This window comes from Pelobates fuscus, chromosome 4, assembly GCF_036172605.1.
Source record: "Pelobates fuscus isolate aPelFus1 chromosome 4, aPelFus1.pri, whole genome shotgun sequence".
In the NCBI taxonomy this organism is placed as follows: Eukaryota; Metazoa; Chordata; class Amphibia; order Anura; family Pelobatidae; genus Pelobates; species Pelobates fuscus.
This window is the reverse complement of record NC_086320.1, coordinates 20,590,989-20,613,640: the sequence shown is the minus strand read 5'-3', so window position 1 is coordinate 20,613,640 and position 22,652 is coordinate 20,590,989. Positions and strand designations below refer to the sequence as shown.

The 22,652-nt window shown below is 39.3% G+C and overlaps 6 non-coding genes across 6 annotated transcripts; all 6 read right to left on the bottom strand.

Moving 5' to 3' along the window:
* Nucleotides 1–1,462: 1,462 nt before the first annotated feature.
* On the bottom strand, nucleotides 1,463–1,535 carry TRNAA-AGC (transfer RNA alanine (anticodon AGC)). Its single transcript has one exon. It is a non-coding gene; the product is annotated as a tRNA-Ala (tRNA).
* A 3,263-nt stretch (nucleotides 1,536–4,798) lies between these two features.
* TRNAA-AGC (transfer RNA alanine (anticodon AGC)) lies at nucleotides 4,799–4,871 on the bottom strand. The gene has a single exon. It is a non-coding gene; the product is annotated as a tRNA-Ala (tRNA).
* Nucleotides 4,872–5,333: 462 nt separating this feature from the next.
* Nucleotides 5,334–5,422, bottom strand: TRNAY-GUA (transfer RNA tyrosine (anticodon GUA)). The gene is given in 2 exon segments: nucleotides 5,334–5,369; nucleotides 5,386–5,422. It is a non-coding gene; the product is annotated as a tRNA-Tyr (tRNA).
* Nucleotides 5,423–13,538: 8,116 nt separating this feature from the next.
* On the bottom strand, nucleotides 13,539–13,611 carry TRNAA-AGC (transfer RNA alanine (anticodon AGC)). Its single transcript has one exon. It is a non-coding gene; the product is annotated as a tRNA-Ala (tRNA).
* A 462-nt stretch (nucleotides 13,612–14,073) lies between these two features.
* TRNAY-GUA (transfer RNA tyrosine (anticodon GUA)) lies at nucleotides 14,074–14,162 on the bottom strand. Its single transcript is given in 2 exon segments — nucleotides 14,074–14,109; nucleotides 14,126–14,162. It is a non-coding gene; the product is annotated as a tRNA-Tyr (tRNA).
* A 666-nt stretch (nucleotides 14,163–14,828) lies between these two features.
* TRNAY-GUA (transfer RNA tyrosine (anticodon GUA)) lies at nucleotides 14,829–14,917 on the bottom strand. The gene is given in 2 exon segments: nucleotides 14,829–14,864; nucleotides 14,881–14,917. It is a non-coding gene; the product is annotated as a tRNA-Tyr (tRNA).
* Between the last annotated feature and the right edge of the window lie 7,735 nt (nucleotides 14,918–22,652).

Genomic DNA, 22,652 nt, shown 5'->3' with positions numbered 1-22,652 from the left:
GAGATAATTGGGAAGTAATCCAATTATCTCCAAGGACAGATGCAAAACTCCGTTAAGCACATGGCAGTAAAAAGACAGTAAAATACACAAGGTTACATTTATTACATAAAATACAGACATGCAACATACAGTCCTCTGCTCTACAAGAGAGAAAAACAAATGTCCTTCGAGCCGGAATTGAACCAGCGACCTAAGGATTGCTATCATATACCAACTACAGTCCTCCGCTCTACCAGCTGAGCTATCGAAGGTAATTTGTGAGTTCACTCAATGTCAAAGTAGGACATTTTTGAAGAATCAGGTAAGCAGTTAAACATTTTGCAACATGCTGCTGTGGCAATGACATCCAGGTAAACAAAAAGTTCAACTAAGCACCCTTCATTTAAAAGAAGAAGCATCGATCCCGCTACCTCTCACATGCTAAGCGAGCACTCTACCATTTGAGCTAATCCCCCACTATTCCGCTCTCATCTTTTGTAATGGCACCCTGGGCATAAAGGGGTGCCATTACAAAATGGGTAATGTAATTATCACAAGCAGAGAAATACAGTTTTTCCACATTATTCATAACTTTAAAAGTATGCATCACATTCACATAAAACTTACATTTTCAGAATCAGCATACTCCAAATACAAACATAGGTCAGAATCATACAAATTGGTTCAGTGGTTCAAAAGATAGATCGTAGTCCTTTGTGACCAAATGAAGCATGGCTTTTCTGCCCAAAACCAGTTCCACAGAGTCTTCTATCCTGGAGATAATTGGGAAGTAATCCAATTATCTCCAAGGACAGATGCAAAACTCCATTAAGCACATGTCAGTAAAAAGACAGTAAAATACACAAGGTTACATTTATTACATAAAATACAGACATGCAACATACAGTCTAAGCACCCTTCATTTAAAAGAAGAAGAAGCCACTGGCGAATGCGGGCATCGATCCCGCTACCTCTCACATGCTAAGCGAGCGCTCTACCATTTGAGCTAATCCCCCACTTTTCCGCACTCATCTTTTGTAATGGCACCCTGGGCATAAAGGGGTGCCATTACAAAATGGGTAATGTAATTATCACAAGCAGAGAAATACAGTTTTTCCACATTATTCTTAACTTTAAAAGTATGCATCACATTCACATAAAACTTACATTTTCAGAATCAGCATACTCCAAATACAAACATAGGTCAGAATCATACAAATTGGTCCAGTGGTTCAAAAGATAGATCGTAGTCCTTTGTGACCAAATGAAGCATGGCTTTTCTGCCCAAAACCAGTTCCACAGAGTCTTCTATCCTGGAGATAATTGGGAAGTAATCCAATTATCTCCAAGGACAGATGCAAAACTCCATTAAGCACATGGCAGTAAAAAGACAGTAAAATACACAAGGTTACATTTATTACATGAAATACAGACATGCAACATACAGTCTAAGCACCCTTCATTTAAAAGAAGAAGCAGCCACTGGAGAATGCGGGCATCGATCCCGCTACCTCTCACATGCTAAGCGAGCGCTCTACCACTTGAGCTAATCCCCCACTTTTCCGCACTCATCTTTTGTAATGGCACCCTGGGCATAAAGGGGTGCCATTACAAAATGGGTAATGTAATTATCACAAGCAGAGAAATACAGTTTTTCCACATTATTCATAACTTTAAAAGTATGCATCACATTCACATAAAACTTACATTTTCAGAATCAGCATACTCCAAATACAAACATAGGTCAGAATCATACAAATTGGTCCAGTGGTTCAAAAGATAGATTGTAGTCCTTTGTGACCAAATGAAGCATGGCTTTTCTGCCCAAAACCAGTTCCACAGAGTCTTCTATCCTGGAGATAATTGGGAAGTAATCCAATTATCTCCAAGGACAGATGCAAAACTCCATTAAGCACATGGCAGTAAAAAGACAGTAAAATACACAAGGTTACATTTATTACAGACATGCAACATACAGTCCTCTGCTCTACAAGAGAGAAAAGCAAATGTCCTTCGAGCCGGAATCGAACCAGCAACCTAAGGATTGCTATCATATACCAACTACAGTCCTCCGCTCTACCAGCTGAGCTATCGAAGGTAATTCGTGAGTTCACTCAATGTCAAAGTAGGACATTTTTGAAGAATCAGGTAAGCAGTTAAACATTTTGCAACATGCTGCTGTGGCAATGACATCCAGGTAAACAAAAAGTTCAACTAAGCACCCTTCATTTAAAAGAAAAAGCATCGATCCCGCTACCTCTCACATGCTAAGCGAGCACTCTACCATTTGAGCTAATCCCCCACTATTCCGCTCTCATCTTTTGTAATGGCACCCTGGGCATAAAGGGGTGCCATTACAAAATGGGTAATGTAATTATCACAAGCAGAGAAATACAGTTTTTCCACATTATTCATAACTTTAAAAGTATGCATCACATTCACATAAAACTTACATTTTCAGAATCAGCATACTCCAAATACAAACATACGTCAAAATCATACAAATTGGTCCAGTGGTTCAAAAGATAGATCGTAGTCCTTTGTGACCAAATGAAGCATGGCTTTTCTGCCCAAAACCATTTCCACAGAGTCTTCTATCCTGGAGATAATTGGGAAGTAATCCAATTATCTCCAAGGACAGATGCAAAACTCCATTAAGCACATGGCAGTAAAAAGACAGTAAAATACACAAGGTTACATTTATTACATAAAATACAGACATGCAACATACAGTCCTCTGCTCTACAAGAGAGAAAAGCAAATGTCCTTCGAGCCGGAATTGAACCAGCGACCTAAGGATTGCTATCATATACCAACTACAGTCCTCCGCTCTACCAGCTGAGCTATCGAAGGTAATTCGTGAGTTCACTCAATGTCAAAGTAGGACATTTTTGAAGAATCAGGTAAGCAGTTAAACATTTTGCAACATGCTGCTGTGGCAATGACATCCAGGTAAACAAAAAGTTCAACTAAGCACGCTTCATTTAAAAGAAGAAGCATCGATCCCGCTACCTCTCACATGCTAAGCGAGCACTCTACCATTTGAGCTAATCCCCCACTATTCCGCTCTCATCTTTTGTAATGGCACCCTGGGCATAAAGGGGTGCCATTACAAAATGGGTAATGTAATTATCACAAGCAGAGAAATACAGTTTTTCCACATTATTCATAACTTTAAAAGTATGCATCACATTCACATAAAACTTACATTTTCAGAATCAGCATACTCCAAATACAAACATAGGTCAGAATCATACAAATTGGTCCAGTGGTTCAAAAGATAGATCGTAGTCCTTTGTGACCAAATGAAGCATGGCTTTTCTGCCCAAAACCAGTTCCACAGAGTCTTCTATCCTGGAGATAATTGGGAAGTAATCCAATTATCTCCAAGGACAGATGCAAAACTCCGTTAAGCACATGGCAGTAAAAAGACAGTAAAATACACAAGGTTACATTTATTACATAAAATACAGACATGCAACATACAGTCCTCTGCTCTACAAGAGAGAAAAACAAATGTCCTTCGAGCCGGAATTGAACCAGCGACCTAAGGATTGCTATCATATACCAACTACAGTCCTCCGCTCTACCAGCTGAGCTATCGAAGGTAATTCGTGAGTTCACTCAATGTCAAAGTAGGACATTTTTGAAGAATCAGGTAAGCAGTTAAACATTTTGCAACATGCTGCTGTGGCAATGACATCCAGGTAAACAAAAAGTTCAACTAAGCACCCTTCATTTAAAAGAAGAAGCATCGATCCCGCTACCTCTCACATGCTAAGCGAGCACTCTACCATTTGAGCTAATCCCCCACTATTCCGCTCTCATCTTTTGTAATGGCACCCTGGGCATAAAGGGGTGCCATTACAAAATGGGTAATGTAATTATCACAAGCAGAGAAATACAGTTTTTCCACATTATTCATAACTTTAAAAGTATGCATCACATTCACATAAAACTTACATTTTCAGAATCAGCATACTCCAAATACAAACATAGGTCAGAATCATACAAATTGGTTCAGTGGTTCAAAAGATAGATCGTAGTCCTTTGTGACCAAATGAAGCATGGCTTTTCTGCCCAAAACCAGTTCCACAGAGTCTTCTATCCTGGAGATAATTGGGAAGTAATCCAATTATCTCCAAGGACAGATGCAAAACTCCATTAAGCACATGGCAGTAAAAAGACAGTAAAATACACAAGGTTACATTTATTACATAAAATACAGACATGCAACATACAGTCTAAGCACCCTTCATTTAAAAGAAGAAGAAGCCACTGGCGAATGCGGGCATCGATCCCGCTACCTCTCACATGCTAAGCGAGCGCTCTACCATTTGAGCTAATCCCCCACTTTTCCGCACTCATCTTTTGTAATGGCACCCTGGGCATAAAGGGGTGCCATTACAAAATGGGTAATGTAATTATCACAAGCAGAGAAATACAGTTTTTCCACATTATTCTTAACTTTAAAAGTATGCATCACATTCACATAAAACTTACATTTTCAGAATCAGCATACTCCAAATACAAACATAGGTCAGAATCATACAAATTGGTCCAGTGGTTCAAAAGATAGATCGTAGTCCTTTGTGACCAAATGAAGCATGGCTTTTCTGCCCAAAACCAGTTCCACAGAGTCTTCTATCCTGGAGATAATTGGGAAGTAATCCAATTATCTCCAAGGACAGATGCAAAACTCCATTAAGCACATGGCAGTAAAAAGACAGTAAAATACACAAGGTTACATTTATTACATAAAATACAGACATGCAACATACAGTCTAAGCACCCTTCATTTAAAAGAAGAAGCAGCCACTGGAGAATGCGGGCATCGATCCCGCTACCTCTCACATGCTAAGCGAGCGCTCTACCACTTGAGCTAATCCCCCACTTTTCCGCACTCATCTTTTGTAATGGCACCCTGGGCATAAAGGGGTGCCATTACAAAATGGGTAATGTAATTATCACAAGCAGAGAAATACAGTTTTTCCACATTATTCATAACTTTAAAAGTATGCATCACATTCACATAAAACTTACATTTTCAGAATCAGCATACTCCAAATACAAACATAGGTCAGAATCATACAAATTGGTCCAGTGGTTCAAAAGATAGATCGTAGTCCTTTGTGACCAAATGAAGCATGGCTTTTCTGCCCAAAACCAGTTCCACAGAGTCTTCTATCCTGGAGATAATTGGGAAGTAATCCAATTATCTCCAAGGACAGATGCAAAACTCCATTAAGCACATGGCAGTAAAAAGACAGTAAAATACACAATGTTACATTTATTACATAAAATACAGACATGCAACATACAGTCCTCTGCTCTACAAGAGAGAAAAGCAAATGTCCTTCGAGCCGGAATCGAACCAGCGACCTAAGGATTGCTATCATATACCAACTACAGTCCTCCGCTCTACCAGCTGAGCTATCGAAGGTAATTCGTGAGTTCACTCAATGTCAAAGTAGGACATTTTTGAAGAATCAGGTAAGCAGTTAAACATTTTGCAACATGCTGCTGTGGCAATGACATCCAGGTAAACAAAAAGTTCAACTAAGCACCCTTCATTTAAAAGAAAAAGCATCGATCCCGCTACCTCTCACATACTAAGCGAGCACTCTACCATTTGAGCTAATCCCCCACTATTCCGCTCTCATCTTTTGTAATGGCACCCTGGGCATAAAGGGGTGCCATTACAAAATGGGTAATGTAATTATCACAAGCAGAGAAATACAGTTTTTCCACATTATTCATAACTTTAAAAGTATGCATCACATTCACATAAAACTTACATTTTCAGAATCAGCATACTCCAAATACAAACATACGTCAAAATCATACAAATTGGTCCAGTGGTTCAAAAGATAGATCGTAGTCCTTTGTGACCAAATGAAGCATGGCTTTTCTGCCCAAAACCAGTTCCACAGAGTCTTCTATCCTGGAGATAATTGGGAAGTAATCCAATTATCTCCAAGGACAGATGCAAAACTCCATTAAGCACATGGCAGTAAAAAGACAGTAAAATACACAAGGTTACATTTATTACATAAAATACAGACATGCAACATACAGTCCTCTGCTCTACAAGAGAGAAAAGCAAATGTCCTTCGAGCCGGAATTGAACCAGCGACCTAAGGATTGCTATCATATACCAACTACAGTCCTCCGCTCTACCAGCTGAGCTATCGAAGGTAATTCGTGAGTTCACTCAATGTCAAAGTAGGACATTTTTGAAGAATCAGGTAAGCAGTTAAACATTTTGCAACATGCTGCTGTGGCAATGACATCCAGGTAAACAAAAAGTTCAACTAAGCACGCTTCATTTAAAAGAAGAAGCATCGATCCCGCTACCTCTCACATGCTAAGCGAGCACTCTACCATTTGAGCTAATCCCCCACTATTCCGCTCTCATCTTTTGTAATGGCACCCTGGGCATAAAGGGGTGCCATTACAAAATGGGTAATGTAATTATCACAAGCAGAGAAATACAGTTTTTCCACATTATTCATAACTTTAAAAGTATGCATCACATTCACATAAAACTTACATTTTCAGAATCAGCATACTCCAAATACAAACATAGGTCAGAATCATACAAATTGGTCCAGTGGTTCAAAAGATAGATCGTAGTCCTTTGTGACCAAATGAAGCATGGCTTTTCTGCCCAAAACCAGTTCCACAGAGTCTTCTATCCTGGAGATAATTGGGAAGTAATCCAATTATCTCCAAGGACAGATGCAAAACTCCGTTAAGCACATGGCAGTAAAAAGACAGTAAAATACACAAGGTTACATTTATTACATAAAATACAGACATGCAACATACAGTCCTCTGCTCTACAAGAGAGAAAAACAAATGTCCTTCGAGCCGGAATTGAACCAGCGACCTAAGGATTGCTATCATATACCAACTACAGTCCTCCGCTCTACCAGCTGAGCTATCGAAGGTAATTCGTGAGTTCACTCAATGTCAAAGTAGGACATTTTTGAAGAATCAGGTAAGCAGTTAAACATTTTGCAACATGCTGCTGTGGCAATGACATCCAGGTAAACAAAAAGTTCAACTAAGCACCCTTCATTTAAAAGAAGAAGCATCGATCCCGCTACCTCTCACATGCTAAGCGAGCACTCTACCATTTGAGCTAATCCCCCACTATTCCGCTCTCATCTTTTGTAATGGCACCCTGGGCATAAAGGGGTGCCATTACAAAATGGGTAATGTAATTATCACAAGCAGAGAAAAACAGTTTTTCCACATTATTCATAACTTTAAAAGTATGCATCACATTCACATAAAACTTACATTTTCAGAATCAGCATACTCCAAATACAAACATAGGTCAGAATCATACAAATTGGTCCAGTGGTTCAAAAGATAGATCGTAGTCCTTTGTGACCAAATGAAGCATGGCTTTTCTGCCCAAAACCAGTTCCACAGAGTCTTCTATCCTGGAGATAATTGGGAAGTAATCCAATTATCTCCAAGGACAGATGCAAAACTCCATTAAGCACATGGCAGTAAAAAGACAGTAAAATACACAAGGTTACATTTATTACATAAAATACAGACATGCAACATACAGTCTAAGCACCCTTCATTTAAAAGAAGAAGAAGCCACTGGAGAATGCGGGCATCGATCCCGCTACCTCTCACATGCTAAGCGAGCGCTCTACCATTTTTGCTAATCCCCCACTTTTCCGCACTCATCTTTTGTAATGGCACCCTGGGCATAAAGGGGTGCCATTACAAAATGGGTAATGTAATTATCACAAGCAGAGAAATACAGTTTTTCCACATTATTCATAACTTTAAAAGTATGCATCACATTCACATAAAACGTACATTTTCAGAATCAGCATACTCCAAATACAAACATAGGTCAGAATCATACAAATTGGTCCAGTGGTTCAAAAGATAGATCGTAGTCCTTTGTGACCAAATGAAGCATGGCTTTTCTGCCCAAAACCAGTTCCACAGAGTCTTCTATCCTGGAGATAATTGGGAAGTAATCCAATTATCTCCAAGGACAGATGCAAAACTCCATTAAGCACATGGCAGTAAAAAGACAGTAAAATACACAAGGTTACATTTATTACATAAAATACAGACATGCAACATACAGTCCTCTGCTCTACAAGAGAGAAAAGCAAATGTCCTTCGAGCCGGAATTGAACCAGCGACCTAAGGATTGCTATCATATACCAACTACAGTCCTCCGCTCTACCAGCTGAGCTATCGAAGGTAATTTGTGAGTTCACTCAATGTCAAAGTAGGACATTTTTGAAGAATCAGGTAAGCAGTTAAACATTTTGCAACATGCTGCTGTGGCAATGACATCCAGGTAAACAAAAAGTTCAACTAAGCACCCTTCATTTAAAAGAAGAAGCATCGATCCCGCTACCTCTCACATGCTAAGCGAGCACTCTACCATTTGAGCTAATCCCCCACTATTCCGCTCTCATCTTTTGTAATGGCACCCTGGGCATAAAGGGGTGCCATTACAAAATGGGTAATGTAATTATCACAAGCAGAGAAATACAGTTTTTCCACATTATTCATAACTTTAAAAGTATGCATCACATTCACATAAAACTTACATTTTCAGAATCAGCATACTCCAAATACAAACATACGTCAAAATCATACAAATTGGTCCAGTGGTTCAAAAGATAGATCGTAGTCCTTTGTGACCAAATGAAGCATGGCTTTTCTGCCCAAAACCAGTTCCACAGAGTCTTCTATCCTGGAGATAATTGGGAAGTAATCCAATTATCTCCAAGGACAGATGCAAAACTCCATTAAGCACATGGCAGTAAAAAGACAGTAAAATACACAAGGTTACATTTATTACATAAAATACAGACATGCAACATACAGTCCTCTGCTCTACAAGAGAGAAAAGCAAATGTCCTTCGAGCCGGAATTGAACCAGCGACCTAAGGATTGCTATCATATACCAACTACAGTCCTCCGCTCTACCAGCTGAGCTATCGAAGGTAATTCATGAGTTCACTCAATGTCAAAGTAGGACATTTTTGAAGAATCAGGTAAGCAGTTAAACATTTTGCAACATGCGGCTGTGGCAATGACATCCAGGTAAACAAAAAGTTCAACTAAACACCCTTCATTTAAAAGAAGAAGCATCGATCCCGCTACCTCTCACATGCTAAGCGAGCACTCTACCATTTGAGCTAATCCCCCACTATTCCGCTCTCATCTTTTGTAATGGCACCCTGGGCATAAAGGGGTGCCATTACAAAATGGGTAATGTAATTATCACAAGCAGAGAAATACAGTTTTTCCACATTATTCATAACTTTAAAAGTATGCATCACATTCACATAAAACTTACATTTTCAGAATCAGCATACTCCAAATACAAACATAGGTCAGAATCATACAAATTGGTTCAGTGGTTCAAAAGATAGATCGTAGTCCTTTGTGACCAAATGAAGCATGGCTTTTCTGCCCAAAACCAGTTCCACAGAGTCTTCTATCCTGGAGATAATTGGGAAGTAATCCAATTATCTCCAAGGACAGATGCAAAACTCCATTAAGCACATGGCAGTAAAAAGACAGTAAAATACACAAGGTTACATTTATTACATAAAATACAGACATGCAACATACAGTCTAAGCACCCTTCATTTAAAAGAAGAAGAAGCCACTGGCGAATGCGGGCATCGATCCCGCTACCTCTCACATGCTAAGCGAGCGCTCTACCATTTGAGCTAATCCCCCACTTTTCCGCACTCATCTTTTGTAATGGCACCCTGGGCATAAAGGGGTGCCATTACAAAATGGGTAATGTAATTATCACAAGCAGAGAAATACAGTTTTTCCACATTATTCTTAACTTTAAAAGTATGCATCACATTCACATAAAACTTACATTTTCAGAATCAGCATACTCCAAATACAAACATAGGTCAGAATCATACAAATTGGTCCAGTGGTTCAAAAGATAGATCGTAGTCCTTTGTGACCAAATGAAGCATGGCTTTTCTGCCCAAAACCAGTTCCACAGAGTCTTCTATCCTGGAGATAATTGGGAAGTAATCCAATTATCTCCAAGGACAGATGCAAAACTCCATTAAGCACATGGCAGTAAAAAGACAGTAAAATACACAAGGTTACATTTATTACATAAAATACAGACATGCAACATACAGTCTAAGCACCCTTCATTTAAAAGAAGAAGCAGCCACTGGAGAATGCGGGCATCGATCCCGCTACCTCTCACATGCTAAGCGAGCACTCTACCATTTGAGCTAATCCCCCACTATTCCGCTCTCATCTTTTGTAATGGCACCCTGGGCATAAAGGGGTGCCATTACAAAATGGGTAATGTAATTATCACAAGCAGAGAAATACAGTTTTTCCACATTATTCATAACTTTAAAAGTATGCATCACATTCACATAAAACTTACATTTTCAGAATCAGCATACTCCAAATACAAACATACGTCAAAATCATACAAATTGGTCCAGTGGTTCAAAAGATAGATCGTAGTCCTTTGTGACCAAATGAAGCATGGCTTTTCTGCCCAAAACCAGTTCCACAGAGTCTTCTATCCTGGAGATAATTGGGAAGTAATCCAATTATCTCCAAGGACAGATGCAAAACTCCATTAAGCACATGGCAGTAAAAAGACAGTAAAATACACAAGGTTACATTTATTACATAAAATACAGACATGCAACATACAGTCCTCTGCTCTACAAGAGAGAAAAGCAAATGTCCTTCGAGCCGGAATTGAACCAGCGACCTAAGGATTGCTATCATATACCAACTACAGTCCTCCGCTCTACCAGCTGAGCTATCGAAGGTAATTCGTGAGTTCACTCAATGTCAAAGTAGGACATTTTTGAAGAATCAGGTAAGCAGTTAAACATTTTGCAACATGCTGCTGTGGCAATGACATCCAGGTAAACAAAAAGTTCAACTAAGCACGCTTCATTTAAAAGAAGAAGCATCGATCCCGCTACCTCTCACATGCTAAGCGAGCACTCTACCATTTGAGCTAATCCCCCACTATTCCGCTCTCATCTTTTGTAATGGCACCCTGGGCATAAAGGGGTGCCATTACAAAATGGGTAATGTAATTATCACAAGCAGAGAAATACAGTTTTTCCACATTATTCATAACTTTAAAAGTATGCATCACATTCACATAAAACTTACATTTTCAGAATCAGCATACTCCAAATACAAACATACGTCAAAATCATACAAATTGGTCCAGTGGTTCAAAAGATAGATCGTAGTCCTTTGTGACCAAATGAAGCATGGCTTTTCTGCCCAAAACCAGTTCCACAGAGTCTTCTATCCTGGAGATAATTGGGAAGTAATCCAATTATCTCCAAGGACAGATGCAAAACTCCATTAAGCACATGGCAGTAAAAAGACAGTAAAATACACAAGGTTACATTTATTACATAAAATACAGACATGCAACATACAGTCCTCTGCTCTACAAGAGAGAAAAGCAAATGTCCTTCGAGCCGGAATTGAACCAGCGACCTAAGGATTGCTATCATATACCAACTACAGTCCTCCGCTCTACCAGCTGAGCTATCGAAGGTAATTCGTGAGTTCACTCAATGTCAAAGTAGGACATTTTTGAAGAATCAGGTAAGCAGTTAAACATTTTGCAACATGCGGCTGTGGCAATGACATCCAGGTAAACAAAAAGTTCAACTAAACACCCTTCATTTAAAAGAAGAAGCATCGATCCCGCTACCTCTCACATGCTAAGCGAGCACTCTACCATTTGAGCTAATCCCCCACTATTCCGCTCTCATCTTTTGTAATGGCACCCTGGGCATAAAGGGGTGCCATTACAAAATGGGTAATGTAATTATCACAAGCAGAGAAATACAGTTTTTCCACATTATTCATAACTTTAAAAGTATGCATCACATTCACATAAAACTTACATTTTCAGAATCAGCATACTCCAAATACAAACATAGGTCAGAATCATACAAATTGGTCCAGTGGTTCAAAAGATAGATCGTAGTCCTTTGTGACCAAATGAAGCATGGCTTTTCTGCCCAAAACCAGTTCCACAGAGTCTTCTATCCTGGAGATAATTGGGAAGTAATCCAATTATCTCCAAGGACAGATGCAAAACTCCGTTAAGCACATGGCAGTAAAAAGACAGTAAAATACACAAGGTTACATTTATTACATAAAATACAGACATGCAACATACAGTCCTCTGCTCTACAAGAGAGAAAAACAAATGTCCTTCGAGCCGGAATTGAACCAGCGACCTAAGGATTGCTATCATATACCAACTACAGTCCTCCGCTCTACCAGCTGAGCTATCGAAGGTAATTTGTGAGTTCACTCAATGTCAAAGTAGGACATTTTTGAAGAATCAGGTAAGCAGTTAAACATTTTGCAACATGCTGCTGTGGCAATGACATCCAGGTAAACAAAAAGTTCAACTAAGCACCCTTCATTTAAAAGAAGAAGCATCGATCCCGCTACCTCTCACATGCTAAGCGAGCACTCTACCATTTGAGCTAATCCCCCACTATTCCGCTCTCATCTTTTGTAATGGCACCCTGGGCATAAAGGGGTGCCATTACAAAATGGGTAATGTAATTATCACAAGCAGAGAAATACAGTTTTTCCACATTATTCATAACTTTAAAAGTATGCATCACATTCACATAAAACTTACATTTTCAGAATCAGCATACTCCAAATACAAACATAGGTCAGAATCATACAAATTGGTTCAGTGGTTCAAAAGATAGATCGTAGTCCTTTGTGACCAAATGAAGCATGGCTTTTCTGCCCAAAACCAGTTCCACATAGTCTTCTATCCTGGAGATAATTGGGAAGTAATCCAATTATCTCCAAGGACAGATGCAAAACTCCATTAAGCACATGGCAGTAAAAAGACAGTAAAATACACAAGGTTACATTTATTACATAAAATACAGACATGCAACATACAGTCTAAGCACCCTTCATTTAAAAGAAGAAGAAGCCACTGGCGAATGCGGGCATCGATCCCGCTACCTCTCACATGCTAAGCGAGCGCTCTACCATTTGAGCTAATCCCCCACTTTTCCGCACTCATCTTTTGTAATGGCACCCTGGGCATAAAGGGGTGCCATTACAAAATGGGTAATGTAATTATCACAAGCAGAGAAATACAGTTTTTCCACATTATTCTTAACTTTAAAAGTATGCATCACATTCACATAAAACTTACATTTTCAGAATCAGCATACTCCAAATACAAACATAGGTCAGAATCATACAAATTGGTCCAGTGGTTCAAAAGATAGATCGTAGTCCTTTGTGACCAAATGAAGCATGGCTTTTCTGCCCAAAACCAGTTCCACAGAGTCTTCTATCCTGGAGATAATTGGGAAGTAATCCAATTATCTCCAAGGACAGATGCAAAACTCCATTAAGCACATGGCAGTAAAAAGACAGTAAAATACACAAGGTTACATTTATTACATAAAATACAGACATGCAACATACAGTCTAAGCACCCTTCATTTAAAAGAAGAAGCAGCCACTGGAGAATGCGGGCATCGATCCCGCTACCTCTCACATGCTAAGCGAGCGCTCTACCACTTGAGCTAATCCCCCACTTTTCCGCACTCATCTTTTGTAATGGCACCCTGGGCATAAAGGGGTGCCATTACAAAATGGGTAATGTAATTATAACAAGCAGAGAAATACAGTTTTTCCACATTATTCATAACTTTAAAAGTATGCATCACATTCACATAAAACTTACATTTTCAGAATCAGCATACTCCAAATACAAACATAGGTCAGAATCATACAAATTGGTCCAGTGGTTCAAAAGATAGATCGTAGTCCTTTGTGACCAAATGAAGCATGGCTTTTCTGCCCAAAACCAGTTCCACAGAGTCTTCTATCCTGGAGATAATTGGGAAGTAATCCAATTATCTCCAAGGACAGATGCAAAACTCCATTAAGCACATGGCAGTAAAAAGACAGTAAAATACACAAGGTTACATTTATTACATAAAATACAGACATGCAACATACAGTCCTCTGCTCTACAAGAGAGAAAAGCAAATGTCCTTCGAGCCGGAATCGAACCAGCGACCTAAGGATTGCTATCATATACCAACTACAGTCCTCCGCTCTACCAGCTGAGCTATCGAAGGTAATTCGTGAGTTCACTCAATGTCAAAGTAGGACATTTTTGAAGAATCAGGTAAGCAGTTAAACATTTTGCAACATGCTGCTGTGGCAATGACATCCAGGTAAACAAAAAGTTCAACTAAGCACCCTTCATTTAAAAGAAAAAGCATCGATCCCGCTACCTCTCACATGCTAAGCGAGCACTCTACCATTTGAGCTAATCCCCCACTATTCCGCTCTCATCTTTTGTAATGGCACCCTGGGCATAAAGGGGTGCCATTACAAAATGGGTAATGTAATTATCACAAGCAGAGAAATACAGTTTTTCCACATTATTCATAACTTTAAAAGTATGCATCACATTCACATAAAACTTACATTTTCAGAATCAGCATACTCCAAATACAAACATACGTCAAAATCATACAAATTGGTCCAGTGGTTCAAAAGATAGATCGTAGTCCTTTGTGACCAAATGAAGCATGGCTTTTCTGCCCAAAACCAGTTCCACAGAGTCTTCTATCCTGGAGATAATTGGGAAGTAATCCAATTATCTCCAAGGACAGATGCAAAACTCCATTAAGCACATGGCAGTAAAAAGACAGTAAAATACACAAGGTTACATTTATTACATAAAATACAGACATGCAACATACAGTCCTCTGCTCTACAAGAGAGAAAAGCAAATGTCCTTCGAGCCGGAATCGAACCAGCGACCTAAGGATTGCTATCATATACCAACTACAGTCCTCCGCTCTACCAGCTGAGCTATCGAAGGTAATTCGTGAGTTCACTCAATGTCAAAGTAGGACATTTTTGAAGAATCAGGTAAGCAGTTAAACATTTTGCAACATGCTGCTGTGGCAATGACATCCAGGTAAACAAAAAGTTCAACTAAGCACCCTTCATTTAAAAGAAAAAGCATCGATCCCGCTACCTCTCACATGCTAAGCGAGCACTCTACCATTTGAGCTAATCCCCCACTATTCCGCTCTCATCTTTTGTAATGGCACCCTGGGCATAAAGGGGTGCCATTACAAAATGGGTAATGTAATTATCACAAGCAGAGAAATACAGTTTTTCCACATTATTCATAACTTTAAAAGTATGCATCACATTCACATAAAACTTACATTTTCAGAATCAGCATACTCCAAATACAAACATACGTCAAAATCATACAAATTGGTCCAGTGGTTCAAAAGATAGATCGTAGTCCTTTGTGACCAAATGAAGCATGGCTTTTCTGCCCAAAACCAGTTCCACAGAGTCTTCTATCCTGGAGATAATTGGGAAGTAATCCAATTATCTCCAAGGACAGATGCAAAACTCCATTAAGCACATGGCAGTAAAAAGACAGTAAAATACACAAGGTTACATTTATTACATAAAATACAGACATGCAACATACAGTCCTCTGCTCTACAAGAGAGAAAAGCAAATGTCCTTCGAGCCGGAATTGAACCAGCGACCTAAGGATTGCTATCATATACCAACTACAGTCCTCCGCTCTACCAGCTGAGCTATCGAAGGTAATTCGTGAGTTCACTCAATGTCAAAGTAGGACATTTTTGAAGAATCAGGTAAGCAGTTAAACATTTTGCAACATGCTGCTGTGGCAATGACATCCAGGTAAACAAAAAGTTCAACTAAGCACGCTTCATTTAAAAGAAGAAGCATCGATCCCGCTACCTCTCACATGCTAAGCGAGCACTCTACCATTTGAGCTAATCCCCCACTATTCCGCTCTCATCTTTTGTAATGGCACCCTGGGCATAAAGGGGTGCCATTACAAAATGGGTAATGTAATTATCACAAGCAGAGAAATACAGTTTTTCCACATTATTCATAACTTTAAAAGTATGCATCACATTCACATAAAACTTACATTTTCAGAATCAGCATACTCCAAATACAAACATACGTCAAAATCATACAAATTGGTCCAGTGGTTCAAAAGATAGATCGTAGTCCTTTGTGACCAAATGAAGCATGGCTTTTCTGCCCAAAACCAGTTCCACAGAGTCTTCTATCCTGGAGATAATTGGGAAGTAATCCAATTATCTCCAAGGACAGATGCAAAACTCCATTAAGCACATGGCAGTAAAAAGACAGTAAAATACACAAGGTTACATTTATTACATAAAATACAGACATGCAACATACAGTCTAAGCACCCTTCATTTAAAAGAAGAAGAAGCCACTGGAGAATGCGGGCATCGATCCCGCTACCTCTCACATGCTAAGCGAGCGCTCTACCATTTTTGCTAATCCCCCACTTTTCCGCACTCATCTTTTGTAATGGCACCCTGGGCATAAAGGGGTGCCATTACAAAATGGGTAATGTAATTATCACAAGCAGAGAAATACAGTTTTTCCACATTATTCATAACTTTAAAAGTATGCATCACATTCACATAAAACTTACATTTTCAGAATCAGCATACTCCAAATACAAACATAGGTCAGAATCATACAAATTGGTCCAGTGGTTCAAAAGATAGATCGTAGTCCTTTGTGACCAAATGAAGCATGGCTTTTCTGCCCAAAACCAGTTCCACAGAGTCTTCTATCCTGGAGATAATTGGGAAGTAATCCAATTATCTCCAAGGACAGATGCAAAACTCCATTAAGCACATGGCAGTAAAAAGACAGTAAAATACACAAGGTTACATTTATTACATAAAATACAGACATGCAACATACAGTCCTCTGCTCTACAAGAGAGAAAAACAAATGTCCTTCGAGCCGGAATTGAACCAGCGACCTAAGGATTGCTATCATATACCAACTACAGTCCTCCACTCTACCAGCTGAGCTATCGAAGGTAATTCGTGAGTTCACTCAATGTCAAAGTAGGACATTTTTGAAGAATCAGGTAAGCAGTTAAACATTTTGCAACATGCTGCTGTGGCAATGACATCCAGGTAAACAAAAAGTTCAACTAAGCACCCTTCATTTAAAAGAAGAAGCATCGATCCCGCTACCTCTCACATGCTAAGCGAGCACTCTACCATTTGAGCTAATCCCCCACTATTCCGCTCTCATCTTTTGTAATGGCACCCTGGGCATAAAGGGGTGCCATTACAAAATGGGTAATGTAATTATCACAAGCAGAGAAATACAGTTTTTCCACATTATTCATAACTTTAAAAGTATGCATCACATTCACATAAAACTTACATTTTCAGAATCAGCATACTCCAAATACAAACATAGGTCAGAATCATACAAATTGGTCCAGTGGTTCAAAAGATAGATCGTAGTCCTTTGTGACCAAATGAAGCATGGCTTTTCTGCCCAAAACCAGTTCCACAGAGTCTTCTATCCTGGAGATAATTGGGAAGTAATCCAATTATCTCCAAGGACAGATGCAAAACTCCATTAAGCACATGGCAGTAAAAAGACAGTAAAATACACAAGGTTACATTTATTACATAAAATACAGACATGCAACATACAGTCCTCTGCTCTACAAGAGAGAAAAGCAAATGTCCTTCGAGCCGGAATTGAACCAGCGACCTAAGGATTGCTATCATATACCAACTACAGTCCTCCGCTCTACCAGCTGAGCTATCGAAGGTAATTCGTGAGTTCACTCAATGTCAAAGTAGGACATTTTTGAAGAATCAGGTAAGCAGTTAAACATTTTGCAACATGCTGCTGTGGCAATGACATCCAGGTAAACAAAAAGTTCAACTAAGCACCCTTCATTTAAAAGAAGAAGCATCGATCCCGCTACCTCTCACATGCTAAGCGAGCACTCTACCATTTGAGCTAATCCCCCACTATTCCGCTCTCATCTTTTGTAATGGCACCCTGGGCATAAAGGGGTGCCATTACAAAATGGGTAATGTAATTATCACAAGCAGAGAAATACAGTTTTTCCACATTATTCATAACTTTAAAAGTATGCATCACATTCACATAAAACTTACATTTTCAGAATCAGCATACTCCAAATACAAACATAGGTCAGAATCATACAAATTGGTCCAGTGGTTCAAAAGATAGATCGTAGTCCTTTGTGACCAAATGAAGCATGGCTTTTCTGCCCAAAACCAGTTCCACAGAGTCTTCTATCCTGGAGATAATTGGGAAGTAATCCAATTATCTCCAAGGACAGATGCAAAACTCCATTAAGCACATGGCAGTAAAAAGACAGTAAAATACACAAGGTTACATTTATTACATAAAATACAGACATGCAACATACAGTCCTCTGCTCTACAAGAGAGAAAAGCAAATGTCCTTCGAGCCGGAATTGAACCAGCGACCTAAGGATTGCTATCATATACCAACTACAGTCCTCCGCTCTACCAGCTGAGCTATCGAAGGTAATTCGTGAGTTCACTCAATGTCAAAGTAGGACATTTTTGAAGAATCAGGTAAGCAGTTAAACATTTTGCAACATGCTGCTGTGGCAATGACATCCAGGTAAACAAAAAGTTCAACTAAGCACCCTTCATTTAAAAGAAGAAGCATCGATCCCGCTACCTCTCACATGCTAAGCGAGCACTCTACCATTTGAGCTAATCCCCCACTATTCCGCTCTCATCTTTTGTAATGGCACCCTGGGCATAAAGGGGTGCCATTACAAAATGGGTAATGTAATTATCACAAGCAGAGAAATACAGTTTTTCCACATTATTCATAACTTTAAAAGTATGCATCACATTCACATAAAACTTACATTTTCAGAATCAGCATACTCCAAATACAAACATAGGTCAGAATCATACAAATTGGTCCAGTGGTTCAAAAGATAGATCGTAGTCCTTTGTGACCAAATGAAGCATGGCTTTTCTGCCCAAAACCAGTTCCACAGAGTCTTCTATCCTGGAGATAATTGGGAAGTAATCCAATTATCTCCAAGGACAGATGCAAAACTCCGTTAAGCACATGGCAGTAAAAAGACAGTAAAATACACAAGGTTACATTTATTACATAAAATACAGACATGCAACATACAGTCCTCTGCTCTACAAGAGAGAAAAACAAATGTCCTTCGAGCCGGAATTGAACCAGCGATCTAAGGATTGCTATCATATACCAACTACAGTCCTCCGCTCTACCAGCTGAGCTATCGAAGGTAATTCGTGAGTTCACTCAATGTCAAAGTAGGACATTTTTGAAGAATCAGGTAAGCAGTTAAACATTTTGCAACATGCTGCTGTGGCAATGACATCCAGGTAAACAAAAAGTTCAACTAAGCACCCTTCATTTAAAAGAAGAAGCATCGATCCCGCTACCTCTCACATGCTAAGCGAGCACTCTACCATTTGAGCTAATCCCCCACTATTCCGCTCTCATCTTTTGTAATGGCACCCTGGGCATAAAGGGGTGCCATTACAAAATGGGTAATGTAATTATCACAAGCAGAGAAATACAGTTTTTCCACATTATTCATAACTTTAAAAGTATGCATCACATTCACATAAAACTTACATTTTCAGAATCAGCATACTCCAAATACAAACATAGGTCAGAATCATACAAATTGGTCCAGTGGTTCAAAAGATAGATCGTAGTCCTTTGTGACCAAATGAAGCATGGCTTTTCTGCCCAAAACCAGTTCCACAGAGTCTTCTATCCTGGAGATAATTGGGAAGTAATCCAATTATCTCCAAGGACAGATGCAAAACTCCGTTAAGCACATGGCAGTAAAAAGACAGTAAAATACACAAGGTTACATTTATTACATAAAATACAGACATGCAACATACAGTCCTCTGCTCTACAAGAGAGAAAAACACATGTCCTTCGAGCCACAATTGAACCAGCGACCTAAGGATTGCTATCACATACCAACTACAGTCCTCCGCTCTACCAGCTGAGCTATCGAAGGTAATTTGTGAGTTCACTCAATGTCAAAGTAGGACATTTTTGAAGAATCAGGTAAGCAGTTAAACATTTTGCAACATGCTGCTGTGGCAATGACATCCAGGTAAACAAAAAGTTCAACTAAGCACCCTTCATTTAAAAGAAGAAGCATCGATCCCGCTACCTCTCACATGCTAAGCGAGCACTCTACCATTTGAGCTAATCCCCCACTATTCCGCTCTCATCTTTTGTAATGGCACCCTGGGCATAAAGGGGTGCCATTACAAAATGGGTAATGTAATTATCACAAGCAGAGAAATACAGTTTTTCCACATTATTCATAACTTTAAAAGTATGCATCACATTCACATAAAACTTACATTTTCAGAATCAGCATACTCCAAATACAAACATAGGTCAGAATCATACAAATTGGTCCAGTGGTTCAAAAGATAGATCGTAGTCCTTTGTGACCAAATGAAGCATGGCTTTTCTGCCCAAAACCAGTTCCACAGAGTCTTCTATCCTGGAGATAATTGGGAAGTAATCCAATTATCTCCAAGGACAGATGCAAAACTCCGTTAAGCACATGGCAGTAAAAAGACAGTAAAATACACAAGGTTACATTTATTACATAAAATACAGACATGCAACATACAGTCCTCTGCTCTACAAGAGAGAAAAACACATGTCCTTCGAGCCACAATTGAACCAGCGACCTAAGGATTGCTATCACATACCAACTACAGTCCTCCGCTCTACCAGCTGAGCTATCGAAGGTAATTTGTGAGTTCACTCAATGTCAAAGTAGGACATTTTTGAAGAATCAGGTAAGCAGTTAAACATTTTGCAACATGCTGCTGTGGCAATGACATCCAGGTAAACAAAAAGTTCAACTAAGCACCCTTCATTTAAAAGAAGAAGCATCGATCCCGCTACCTCTCACATGCTAAGCGAGCACTCTACCATTTGAGCTAATCCCCCACTATTCCGCTCTCATCTTTTGTAATGGCACCCTGGGCATAAAGGGGTGCCATTACAAAATGGGTAATGTAATTATCACAAGCAGAGAAATACAGTTTTTCCACATTATTCATAACTTTAAAAGTATGCATCACATTCACATAAAACTTACATTTTCAGAATCAGCATACTCCAAATACAAACATAGGTCAGAATCATACAAATTGGTCCAGTGGTTCAAAAGATAGATCGTAGTCCTTTGTGACCAAATGAAGCATGGCTTTTCTGCCCAAAACCAGTTCCACAGAGTCTTCTATCCTGGAGATAATTGTGAAGTAATCCAATTATCTCCAAGGACAGATGCAAAACTCCATTAAGCACATGGCAGTAAAAAGACAGTAAAATACACAAGGTTATATTTATTACATAAAATACAGACATGCAACATACAGTCCTCTGCTCTACAAGAGAGAAAAACACATGTCCTTCGAGCCACAATTGAACCAGCGACCTAAGGATTGCTATCATATACCAACTACAGTCCTCCGCTCTACCAGCTGAGCTATCGAAGGTAATTTGTGAGTTCACTCAATGTCAAAGTAGGACATTTTTGAAGAATCAGGTAAGCAGTTAAACATTTTGCAACATGCTGCTGTGGCAATGACATCCAGGTAAACAAAAAGTTCAACTAAGCACCCTTCATTTAAAAGAAGAAGCATCGATCCTGCTACCTCTCACATGCTAAGCGAGCACTCTACCATTTGAGCTAATCCCCCACTATTCCGCTCTCATCTTTTGTAATGGCACCCTGGGCATAAAGGGGTGCCATTACAAAATGGGTAATGTAATTATCACAAGCAGAGAAATACAGTTTTTCCACATTATTCATAACTTTAAAAGTATGCATCACATTCACATAAAACTTACATTTTCAGAATCAGCATACTCCAAATACAAACATAGGTCAGAATCATACAAATTGGTCCAGTGGTTCAAAAGATAGATCGTAGTCCTTTGTGACCAAATGAAGCATGGCTTTTCTGCCCAAAACCAGTTCCACAGAGTCTTCTATCCTGGAGATAATTGGGAAGTAATCCAATTATCTCCAAGGACAGATGCAAAACTCCATTAAGCACATGGCAGTAAAAAGACAGTAAAATACACAAGGTTACATTTATTACATAAAATACAGACATGCAACATACAGTCCTCTGCTCTACAAGAGAGAAAAGCAAATGTCCTTCGAGCCGGAATTGAACCAGCGACCTAAGGATTGATATCATATACCAACTACAGTCCTCCGCTCTACCAGCTGAGCTATCGAAGGTAATTCGTGAGTTCACTCAATGTCAAAGTAGGACATTTTTGAAGAATCAGGTAAGCAGTTAAACATTTTGCAACATGCTGCTGTGGCAATGACATCCAGGTAAACAAAAAGTTCAACTAAGCACCCTTCATTTAAAAGAAGAAGCATCGATCCCGCTACCTCTCACATGCTAAGCGAGCACTCTACCATTTGAGCTAATCCCCCACTATTCCGCTCTCATCTTTTGTAATGGCACCCTGGGCATAAAGGGGTGCCATTACAAAATGGGTAATGTAATTATCACAAGCAGAGAAATACAGTTTTTCCACATTATTCATAACTTTAAAAGTATGCATCACATTCACATAAAACTTACATTTTCAGAATCAGCATACTCCAAATACAAACATAGGTCAGAATC